Source organism: Pan paniscus, chromosome 4 (genome assembly GCF_029289425.2).
Source record: "Pan paniscus chromosome 4, NHGRI_mPanPan1-v2.0_pri, whole genome shotgun sequence".
NCBI lineage: Eukaryota > Metazoa > Chordata > Mammalia > Primates > Hominidae > Pan > Pan paniscus.
In genome coordinates, this window is record NC_073253.2 from 51,495,634 (window position 1) to 51,507,369 (window position 11,736).

The 11,736-nt window shown below is 43.7% G+C and overlaps 1 protein-coding gene across 1 annotated transcript in view; it reads right to left on the reverse strand.

Annotated features, from left to right (window-relative positions):
• IPO11 (importin 11) overlaps positions 1–4,283 on the reverse strand; it is a 212,552-nt gene extending 208,269 nt beyond the window's left edge. The window contains exon 1 of the mRNA XM_003827413.5: positions 4,148–4,283. The gene's annotated coding sequence lies outside the window, so the exon portion shown is untranslated. The remainder of the gene's footprint in view (positions 1–4,147) is intronic.
• Positions 4,284–11,736: the final 7,453 nt, after the last annotated feature.

Consider the following 11,736-nt stretch of genomic DNA (forward strand, 5'->3'; position numbering starts at 1 on the left):
AGAATCTAAGGTAAGGAGCGTATATTTCAGATAAGACTTGATTTGAGGCCAGGCACGGTGGCTCACCCATATAATTCCAATACACTTCAGGAGGCCAAGGCCAGCGGATCGCTTGAACCCAGGAGTTTGAGACAAGCCTGGGCAATGTGGCAAAACCCCATCTCTACAAAACAAAATTCAAAAATTAGCCAAGCATGGTGGCCTGCGCCTCACCTGTGGTCCCAGCCACCAGAGAGGCTGAGGTGGAGGGATCCCTTGAGCCTGGGAGGCAGAAGTTGCAGTGAGCCAAGATAGCACCACTGCACTCAAGCCTGAGAAACAGAGTGAGTACTCTGTCTCAAAAAAAAAATTAAAAAAAAAAAGATAATAAGAGACTTGGGTATGCTTCAATCCTTGTTAAGTTAGTACTAGTTGAAAAAGGAGTAACTGAATGTTATGGATTGAACTCTGTTCCTTAAAAATTCATGTTGAAGCCCTAACCCCCGAACCCTCAGTATTTGGAGATAAAATTTTTAAGGTGATTAAGATAAGATGAGGTTGTTAGGGTAGGGCCCTAAACCAATATAACTGATGCCATTATAAGAAAAAGAAACAGCAGACCAGTGCAGTGGCTCACGCCTGTAATCCCAGTACTTTGGGAGGCTGAGGCGGGCAGATCACCTGAGGTCAGGAGTTTGAGACCAGCCTGGACAACATGGTGAAACCCGTCTCTACTAAAAATATAAAAATTAGCCGGGCGTGGTGGTGAGCACCTGTAATCCCAACTACTCAGGAGGCTGAGGCAGGAGAATCGCTTGAACCGGGAAGGCAGAGGTTGCAGTGACCTGAGAGCAGGCCACTGCACTCCAGCCTGGGAGACAAGAGCGAGGCCCCGTCTCAAAAAAAAAAAAAAAAGAAAGAAAGAAAAAGAAAACAAAAAGATACAGCAGAGGTGCATGTACACACAGGATGACCACGAGAAAAGGCAGCAAGAAGGTGGCCATCTGCAAGCCAAGGATGGAGGTCTTACAGGAAACCAATCTTATCTGCACCTTGATCTTAGACTTCCACCCTCCAGAACTGTGAGAAAAAAAATTCTCTTGTTTAAGCTACCCAATATAAGGTATTTTGCTGTGGCGGCCCTAGCAAACACATGAAGGAAATATTGCCCATAAGGAGAAAAAACTCAGAATATCATTAGAGATGGACAGATAGAGGTCTTCATGTTTGCAGGTGAAACAGAACAGAAAGCAATGAAGTTCCCACTCAATGTATTTCATTTCCTCTATGAAGCAGAAGGGAACTTTATCCAGTAAAGAGTAAAGAGGGGGCCGGGCGTGGTGGCTTAAGCCTGTAATCCCAGCACTTTGGGAGGCTGAGGCAGGGGGATCACCTGAGGTCGAGAGTTCGAGACCAGCCTGACAAACATGGAGAAACCCCGTCTCTACTAAAAATACAAAATTAGCTGGGCATGGCGGCGCATGCCGGTAATCCCAGCTACTCAGGAGGCTGAGGCAGGAGAATCACTTGAACCCAGCAGGCGGAGGTTGCAGTGAGTTGAGATCGCGCCACTGCACTCCAGCCTGGGCAAAAAGAGCAGAACTCCATCTCAAAAAAAAAAAAAAAAAAAAGTAAAGACGGGGCCGGGCTCACTCATGTAATCCCAGCACTTTGGGAGGCCAAGGTGGGTGGAGTTCAGGGAGGTCAGGAGTTCAAGGCCAGTCTGGCCAAAATGGTGAAACCCTGTCTACTAAAAATACAAAAATTAGCCAGGCTTGGTGGCAGGCGCCTGTAATCCTAGTTACTCTGGAGGCTGAGGCAGGAGAACCGCTTGAACCCGGGAGGCGGAAGATGCAGTGAGCAGAGATCACGCCACTGCACTCCAGCCTAGGTGACAGTGAGACCCCGCCTCAAAAAAAATAAAGAGGAAAGGTGGTGGGTTAATAGCCACCATGATAAACAGGAGCAGTTAGCAGGGACACACAGGATTGTTAGGCTGCCTGTACAGTACCCAATAGACGTTTGTTATTGAATGAACCCCTAACTGTCATTCATGAATTTTAGTCCGTTTTTAATATAACAAGCTCTGACAGTAACCAGCAAAAGAAAAGCACTGGAATGAGGTGGAATCTGGGTTATAAATCTAGGTATGTGTGACGTTATGCAAGGCACTTACCTTTCTGGGCCTCAGTTTCATCAGACTGGATAATCAGCATAAGATCACCTCAGATTAAAATAAGTGATGCTATAAATTTTTATACCGGTTTGTGCATTACCTCAGTGTTCTTCAACTGTTACCAACCAAAGTAGTGCATCTCAAGATTTATTGAACATTCCTTTCATCTAGATAACTTGTTAAAATTGCAGATTTTGATTCAGCAGCTCTGGATTGAGCCTGAGATCATGCATTTCTAATAAACTCCCAGGTGATGCTATATACCACAATTTGAGTAGCAAGGGTAAAGAACACTGATGCAACTTAAGCTCTACAAAGCTTATAACTGTGGACTTATCTGTAATCAGTCTGATAGTCAGCAAACCAAAGACACTACAGACTCACACCAGCACTAAATGTGTTTTGCCATTCCTTAAATGCTCTGAAATTAACAGTCCCTATTTGAAGCTGATAAAGAAAGGAAAAAATATTACCATCAATAACACTAAATTAGAAGTGAGGTTACATACATACACACACACAGGTACAAATATATAACACAAAGGTCAAAATCCAAATAATCAAACATTACCTTACCCAAAATTTGAATATTTTTATTGCTGGGAAAAAAAAATTTTGTTTCTGGAAAAATCTTCAGTGTATTTAATAGCCACATGCCTACAAGGATCATGCTGCATTCTGGTTTGATTCCAAATGCAAATATATTCGAACATCATAAAATCTGAAGATTGTTCTATTAATGATCAGATAATCTTTACATATTTGTTTAAAACCTCTAACATTACCACGGCCAAATGTGTTTGTGGTGAAAATTCTCTTTGGCCTTAGAAGTTCAACTAGGGTGGAGACCATCCTCCTACCCTGAGACTATAATACATGGCCACAAGCCACTACTATAATTAATTGTTTCTACTATACCCTGTGCTAGGTTACTGCAGAAACAGAGAAAATACCAGTCCTATCATAACCAAAAGGGAAAATGTTTCTACTTTCACCGAAATTTTCCTCAGTGATGAAAGATGTAATATGTGTCATGCAATGGATGTCTCCTATAGAAGAGTCACCCTGCCCTTAATCTGAAGCTCCTCTACTGAACAGAGAAGTTTGAAATAACATGAAAATGGAGAAAGAAAATTCCTATCCCAGGAGGGGGAAAAGCATTATGGCTACAAACTATTCCTCCTTCTGAAGAATAACCGAAATCTGAAGGGCACTACCGCGCTACAACTGAGCTCGTTTAAATTATGGAGGGGAGGAGGTATGTCAACTGCAACCTTGGCACTAGTAGGTAATTTACCAGTCCTTGCTATTTAGTCAAATCACTTTCAGAGAGTACTTCTCTCATTCACCAACATGTCACAAAATAATAAAGAAAAAATGACACACGTAATAAGCAAAAGTAGTTTTGCTGAATCACAAATACCCCCAAATATAAATCTGCAGGAGTCGCTGAGCTTGAGAATTGGCGGCCATACCTCTCCATGAAGCTCCTCTCTATAAACGGACAACTACCTTCACTTTTTCATTAAAAGCATGTAAGGGTCTAATGTTTAAAGCTATCACACTATTGCTATTAGCAACAAGGTCGCGTGCGCAGTAACAATGCACAACGGTCTTATACTCGAGATAACCACTTTATCTCAAAATTTGCACCACCTATCCCCCAAGGGCAAATGCATCACCCAGGTCCGCAACCGCGGTCACGATGGGTACACTCGCCTCTGCTCAGCCTAGCATACGGTCCCTCCCACCCCGCACCCTGATTACTCCACTACCATGCTGCCCACTCCCGGGCTGCCTCGGCCAGCCCCCAGTTCCCCGGGTTCCTAAGGTTGCGCAAACAGACAAGTCTGCAGGCCGCCCTTGCCTCGCTACCGTTATCCCTCATCTCCTGGTAGCCCCACTTTTCCTCCCTCGCCTCTCGGGACTCGGGTGCCCAACCCACTCCCTTCCACTCCCGCGCGCTCTGTGGCTCTCGGGCCGGGGCCTCACCGTTTGGTTCGGTCGGGAATTGCCCGGCCCTCCCGCTCCCACTTCCCAACACGAAGTGGCGTCGGTTGGTCCCGCTCCCCACGCTGCCAGACCCCACGCCGCCGCCTACTGATGCCGAAAGCGGCTTCTAGGAACACGCCATGTTTGGCGTCGCAGCTCCAAACGACGCGGACGCGCGAAAACTACGTCACAGGAGACCAGCGCGCATGCGACCGGCAGAGAGAGAAGGCGATAGGCGAACGGCGGGAAGGGGAAGGAGGGGCTTTCTCTTCGAACCAAAAGGCGCGGGGTATCCAAATCAGTTGTGTGCGCTTGCGCAGTTTAAAGAGCCAGGAGTCCGGACTAGCCGGATCTGTCACCATGGAAACCATAGGTCTGGTTTCTCCGACTCCCAGGGAGCTCAATTGTTTCCCGGGTTGATTGAAGCTTCAATCAGAACCATTTCACGCTTTCTATTCTAGATATCAATAGCGGATCCGTCACAGCAGAGAAGAGTTATTTAAAGAATATTACTCCCATCAGTCCACCCTCCCTCCCGCAAATATTTATTTTTTAAGTTACCCAAATTGCTTGGCGCTTACTCCTGAGTAATAGCAAGAGTGGAAAAATGTAAAAGGACATAAATCCAGTTCTGCTTGCCTCTGCTAAAAGCTAGCATAGTCACCTAAATTTTCTTATCCTTAAAAAGAGAACTTACTCAGGCGCAGTGGCACGCGCCTGTAGTCCCAGCTACTCCAGATATGGAAGCAGGAGGATCACTTGAGCCCAGGAATTCGAAGCCAACCTGGGACATATAGAGAGTTCACACACACACACACACACACACACACACACCCATTTCAAAAATAATAAGGGGTGGGCACAGTAGCTCACACCTGTAATCCAGGCACTTTGGGAGGCCGAGGCGGCCGGATCACGAAGTCAGAAGTTCGAGACCAGCCTGGCCAACATGATGAAACCTTGTCTCTACTAAAAATACAGTAATTAGCCTGGCGCGGTGGCGGGCGCCTGTAATCCCAGCTACTCAGGAGGCTGAGGCAGGGGAATCGCTTGAACCCTGGAGGCAAAGGTTGCAGTGAGCCAAGATTGCTCCACTGCACTCCAGCCTGGGCAACAGAGCGAGACTCCGTCTCAAAATAAATAAATAAATAAATAAATAGACTCCGTCTCAAAATAAATAAATTAATTAATTAAAAATACACACCAACTATATATTTCTTAAAAATAATAATAGTAAGGCCAGGCACAGTGGCTCACGCCTGTAATCCCAGCACTTTGGGAGGCCGAGGCGGGCAGATCACCTTAGGTCAGGAGTTGGAGACCAGCTTGACCAACAAGGAGAAACCCCATCTCTACTAAAAATATAAAAAATTAGCTGGGCATGATGGTGCACCCCTGTAATCCCAGCTACTCGGGAGGCTGAGGTAGAAGAATCGCTTGAACCCTGGGGGCAAAGGTTGCAGTGAGGCGAGATCGCGCCATTGCACTCCAGCCTGGGCAATAAGAGCGAAACTCCGTCTCAAAATAATAATAATAATAGTAAAAGAAGTTGTAAGGAAATAGCAGAGTGTTCAAAAATATTAATAATAGAAAACCTTTATTGCTAATTTAGAATATTCCAGGTACGGTTTTAAGATCTTTATGGGAATTATCTATTTTAATCCTCAGAACAACCCTTATGAGGTAGGTATTTTCTTTATGTCCACTTCACAGATGAAGAAACTGAAGCACAGAGAAGTCAAGTAGCCCACCTAACGTCAAACAGCTAGTAAAAGGCCATGTTAGGATCTGAACCAAGCTCTGCATTCTGAGAATGTCGATCACACAAGGGCTGTTTTTTAAAGTAAAAAGATAAAATTACCTAAACAACCACCAATGACACAAATGATTAAATCACAATACATCCATACATAATAAAATACAAATTGACCATTTAAAATTATGTTGAGGTCGGGCACAGTGGCTCACACCTGTAATCACAGCACTTTGGGAGACCAAGACAGACAGGTCACCTGAGGTCAGGAGTTCAAGACCAGCTTGGCCAACATGGTGAAACCCTGTCTCTACTGAAACTACAAAAATTAGCCTGGCGTGGTGGCATGCGCTTGTAATCCCAGCTACTCAGGAGACTGAGATAGAAGAATCGCTTGAGGCCAGGAGGCGGAGGTTGCAGTGAGCCGAGTTCGCACCACTGCACTCCAGCCTAAGCGACAGAGTGAGACTCCATCTCAAGAAAAAATAAATAGGCCGGGCGCAGTGTCTCATGCCTGTAATTCCAGCACTTTGGGAGGCCGGGGCGTGTGGATTGCTGGAGGTCAGGAGATCGAGACCAGCCTGGCCAACATGGTGAAACCCTGTCTCTACTAAAAATACAGAAATTTAGCTGGGCTTTGTGGCAGGCGCCTGTAATCCCAGCTACTCGGGAGGCTGAGGCAGGAGAATTGCTGGAACCCAGGAGGCAGAGGTTGCAGTGAGCCGAGATCGTGCCACTGCACTCCAGCCTGGGCGGCAGAGGGAGACTCTGTCTCAAAAAATATATATTAATTAATTAATTAAACAAAATAAAATTATCTTGACGTGTATTTGTTGACATGTTTACACATGCACAATGCATTGTGAAAAAAGAGGGTTGCAAAACATTATGTTCAGAATGTCCCACTTTTGGAAATAAATAAATGCCAAAATGCTAAGAGGGTTTATCACTAGTTGGATGGGTATTGTGACCATGCTTTATTTTCTTTTTGCTTAACTGTATCTTCTGATTTTATTGAAAGATAGTACTTCTCAGGCCTGGAGAGGTGGCTCACACCTGTAATCCCAGCACTTTGGGAGGCTGAGGCAGGCGGATCACCTGAGGTCGGGAGTTCGAGGCCAGCCTGATCAACATGGAGAAACTCTGTCTCTACCCAAAATACAAAAATTAGCTGGGCGTGGTGGCACATGCCAGTAATCCCAGCTGCTCAGAAGGCTGAGGCAGGAGAATGGTTTGAACCCGGGAGGCAGAGGTTGCAGTGAGCCGAGATTGCACCATTGCACTCCAGCCTGGGGGCAACAGAGCAAAACTCTGTCTCAAAAAAAAAATAAAAAAGAAAGATAGTACTTCTCAAATTTTAAGTGTTCATAGAATCACATAGGGATCTTGTCAAAATACAGTTCATGATTCATTTGGCCTGAGGTGAGGCTCGAGGTTCTCCATTTCTAAACAAATTTAGATCTATGTTTTGTGGTAGGTAGAATAAAAGATGTCCATGTCCTAATCCCCAAAACCTGTGAATATGTTACTTTACAGAGCAAAAGGGATTTTGCCAATGTGATTAAATTATCCAGGATAATCTTACTATGGGAAGATTATGCTGGATTATCCTCTAGGTCCAATGTAATCAGAGGGGTCTTTATAAGAGGGAGGCTGGAGTGTCCAAGACAAGAAAATATGCCAGTATAATAGATGTCAGAGGGATGCCAGGGCCATGAGCCAAGGAATGCAGAAAGCCTATAGAAGCTGGAAAAGTCATGGAAACTGATTCTCTTCTACAGCCTCCAGAAGAAACTCAGACATGAAAACAATTTTAGACTTCTAACCTCCAGAACTCTAAATTAATAAATGTATCTTGTTTTAAGCCACTAATTAGGTTTGTGGTACTTTGCTGAAGCAGCAATAGAATACATGCTCAAAAGTTATAGGCTCTCTAATTTGCTACCCTTCATTTATTATTTTAACTTGCATAAAATTGAGTCTTGGATAACTCTACATTATAATACAGCTCATTAGATGCTTATAAATTAACAGAATTTCTAGATTCATTTTTGTTTATAATAAACTTGAAACAAGTTTGTTATTTCCATAAGGACTGATTATGTAAATCAGTCCTGGGAGGCAGAGGTTGCAGTGAGCAGAGATTGTGCCACTGCACTCCAGCCTGGGCAACAGAGCAAGACTCCGTCTCAAAAAATAAAAAAGAAAATAATTTGTCAATTTATATTCAAAGACTAAAATGTTCACGCAGTTTGAGTAAATAATTCCATGCCTGGAAATCTATACTAGAGAACCAATTCAAAGTATTGAAAATATTTTTCAGGTATAAACTAAAATGTCTATGGCTCTATTTTTATAAGAACAATGGAATAGGCATGATTTAGTAAACCCTTACGCATTCACAAGGTGAAAGTTTCTGCAGCAGTTTTCTTTCTTTCTTTTTTTTTTTTTTTTTTTGAGACGGAGTCTCGCTCTGTCGCCCAGGCTGGAGTGCAGTGGCCCGATCTCAGCTCACTGCAAGCTCCGCCTTCTGGGTTCACGCCGTTCTGCTGATCTCGTGATCCGCCCCGCCTCGGCCTCCCAAAGTGCTGGGATTACAGGCGTGAGCCACCGCGCCTGGCCAACAGTTTTAAATATCAATTATTCAGAGTGTGTAATAACTTGGAAAAGGGCTTTTTTTTTCTTTTTTGCTTTTAGAGACAGGGTCTCTGGCTATGTTGCTCTGGCTGGTCTCAAACTCCTGGGCTCAAGTGTTCCTCCCATCTCAGTCTCCTTAATGAAGCTGGGATTAGGAGCATGCACCACTTTATAAAATAAAATATTTTTATTTATTTATACTATAAAATATTGTTTAAAATAAAAAATACATAAATATAAATATACAATATAAAAATAGACTCTAGCCAGGTGTGGTAGCTCACACCTCTGATCTCAGCACTTCTGTAGGCTGAGGTGGGAGGATCACTTAAGCTCAAGAGTTCAAAATCAACCTAGGCAAAATGCCATCTCTACAAAAAATACTAAGATAAGCTGGGCATGGTACCATGAACCTGTGGTCTCAGCTACTCTGGAGGCTGAGGTGGGAGGATCGCTTGAGCCCTGGACAGGGAGGTTGCAGTGAGCCATGATTGTGCCACTGCACTCCAGCCTAGGCGACAGAGCAGGACCCTATCTCAAAAATAAATAAATAGTAAAAATAAAAATAGACTCTAACCCACAAATAGAATTCTATGTACCCTAATAATTTGGTTTTTATTGTATTTGGAAACCTTCTAAAAGCTTTATTTTGCAACATGATATACATTATTTTATGATGTTAAAATAATTAATAGGCCATTAGACTGAGGCTGCTCCAGCACCCTGGGTTCCTACAGAAGCAAACCAAAACCCAACTCAGTGTATTTTATTTGCCACGCTTCCACATTCACCCTATAAAAGCCTTTCTTTGGTGCGCCTTTAACAGAGTCCCAAACTGATTCATGAATCACTGTCTGCTCAAATAAACATTTTAAGATTTTACTGTGCCTTAGTTTCTCTTTTAACAATGGTAATGATGTGGAAACATTTATCTGACAAATGTTTTTGAGAGGTATCAATTATGTAATATTCACTGACAAGGTTTACACCTATGCTGGTATTAAACAGAGACCATAATCATCTTTTTTAATTAATTGTATTAATCTAACATAGTCTTTACGATGATCTAAAAATATTTAGATCATTCTTTTTTGTTTGTTTGTTTTTGTTTTTGAGACAGGGTCTCACTCTGTTGCCCAGACTGGAGTGCAGTGGCGCAATCTCAGCTCACCGCAACCTCTGCCTCCTGCCTCAGCCTCCAGAGTAGCTGGGATTAAAGGCGCACACCACCATACCCAGCTAATGTTTGTATTTTTAGTAGAGACAGGGTTTCACCATGTTGCCAGGCTGGTTTCGAACTCCTGACCTCAAATGATCCACCCGCCTTGGCCTCCCAAAGTGCTGGGATTATAGGCGTGAGTCACCATGCCCAGCCACATATTTAGATCATTCTAAAGAATACATTCATAGAAGAATCTTGTTTATAGTATTCAGGATTCCTTCCTTCCTTCCTTCCTTCCTTCCTTCCTTCCTTCCTTCCTTCCTTCCTTCTTCCTTTCCTTCCTTCCTTCTTCCTTTCCTTCCTTCGCTCCCTCCCTCTTTTCTTTCTTTCTTTGAGACGGAGTCTCATTCTGTCACCTAGGCTGGAGTGCAGTGGAGCAAACTCCACTCACTGCAACGTCTGCCTCACTGCAACCCAGCCTGGGCCACTATTTTAAAAATATAACATTTGAAGCCAGGCACGGTAACTCCTGCCTGTAATCCCTGCACTTTGGGAGGGCAAGGCGGGCAGACCACTTGAGGCCAGTTCAAGACCAGCATGGGCAACATGGTGAAAACCCATCTCTACTAAAAATACAAAAAAAAAAAAAAAATTAGCCAGCGTGTTGGTGGTGCACGCCTGCAATCCCAGCTACTTGAGAGGCTGAGGCATGAGAATAGCTTGAATCTGGGAGGCTGAGGTTGCAGTGAGCCAAGATCATGGCACTGCACTGCAGCCTGGGTGACAGAGCAAGGCTCTATCTTAAAATATATATATATATATATTTATATTTATATATGTTTATATTTACATTTAAATATATATATTTATATTATATATATGAGTTGTGTCTTTAACAGCAAACAAAAGTTAGCCAGGGGAAGGTTGAGAATGCAAAGGGAAGAGCACTCACAAAGCCGAGGTATAAAGATGTTTAAGGAAGAAAAAGGAACTTGATAACGTTGGGAAGTAAATAAGTAAGGTAAATAGGAACTTAATTTGAAAGGCCTACAATGTTATTCTAGGGAGCAATAGTGGTCATTCATTGATGAATCAAAAGAACAATTTTGCCTTCTCTGCTCTTGTCTCCAGGCTGTGGTTACACAGCAGTACACATTGGAGATACTGGGCTCCACATTTAGCTGGAAGACATGCCATGTCTTCTTGAGTTCCCTCTAATCTTCCTCTCCCATTGCACATAAAGGATCTTCAAACCTTCTCCGCACTCATGCCCCTTGTCCTACCACCTCCACAGCTCCTTCTCTACAGAAGAACTTGCCTTTTATTTCACAGAAGAAATGCAACTAGAGGCCAAGGCAGGCAGATCACTTGAGCTGAGAAGTTTGAGATCAGCATGGGGAACAAAGTGAGACCCCGCCTCTACAGAAATTACAAAAATTAGCTGGACAAGATGGTTCATGCCTGTCGTCTCAGCTACTCGGGAGGCTGAGGTGAGAGCATCGCTTGAGCCCGGCAGGCGGAGGTTGCAGTGAGCTGAGATCATGCCGCTGCACTCCAGCCTGGGTGACAGAGTGAGACCGTCTCAAAAAAACAAAACCAAAAAACCCAACAACAACAACAATAACAAATCACACACAGGGTTTTGTGTCATGTTAATTTTTTTTTTTTTTTAAACAGGGTATCATGCTGTCGCCTAGGTTGGTGCAATCTTGGCTCACTACAAATTCTCGGGCTCAAGTGAGGCGCCCACCTCAGCTTCCCGAGTAGCTGAGACTACAGGCCTGCACCACCACGCCTGGCTAATTTTTGTATTTTTTGTAGAGACGGGGTCTCACTTTGTTTCCCAGGTTGATCTCAAACTTCTCAGCTCAAGTGATCCGCCCGCCTTGGCCTCTCAAAGTGCTGGGATTACAGGCATGAGCCACCTCTCCAGGCCATGTCCATCCTATTAACATTTGGAAGTGCCTAGCACAGTGTACTCTTTAGAATTGTGGAATAACAATGATTAATGAAATGAAACATATAGTTGAAGATGCT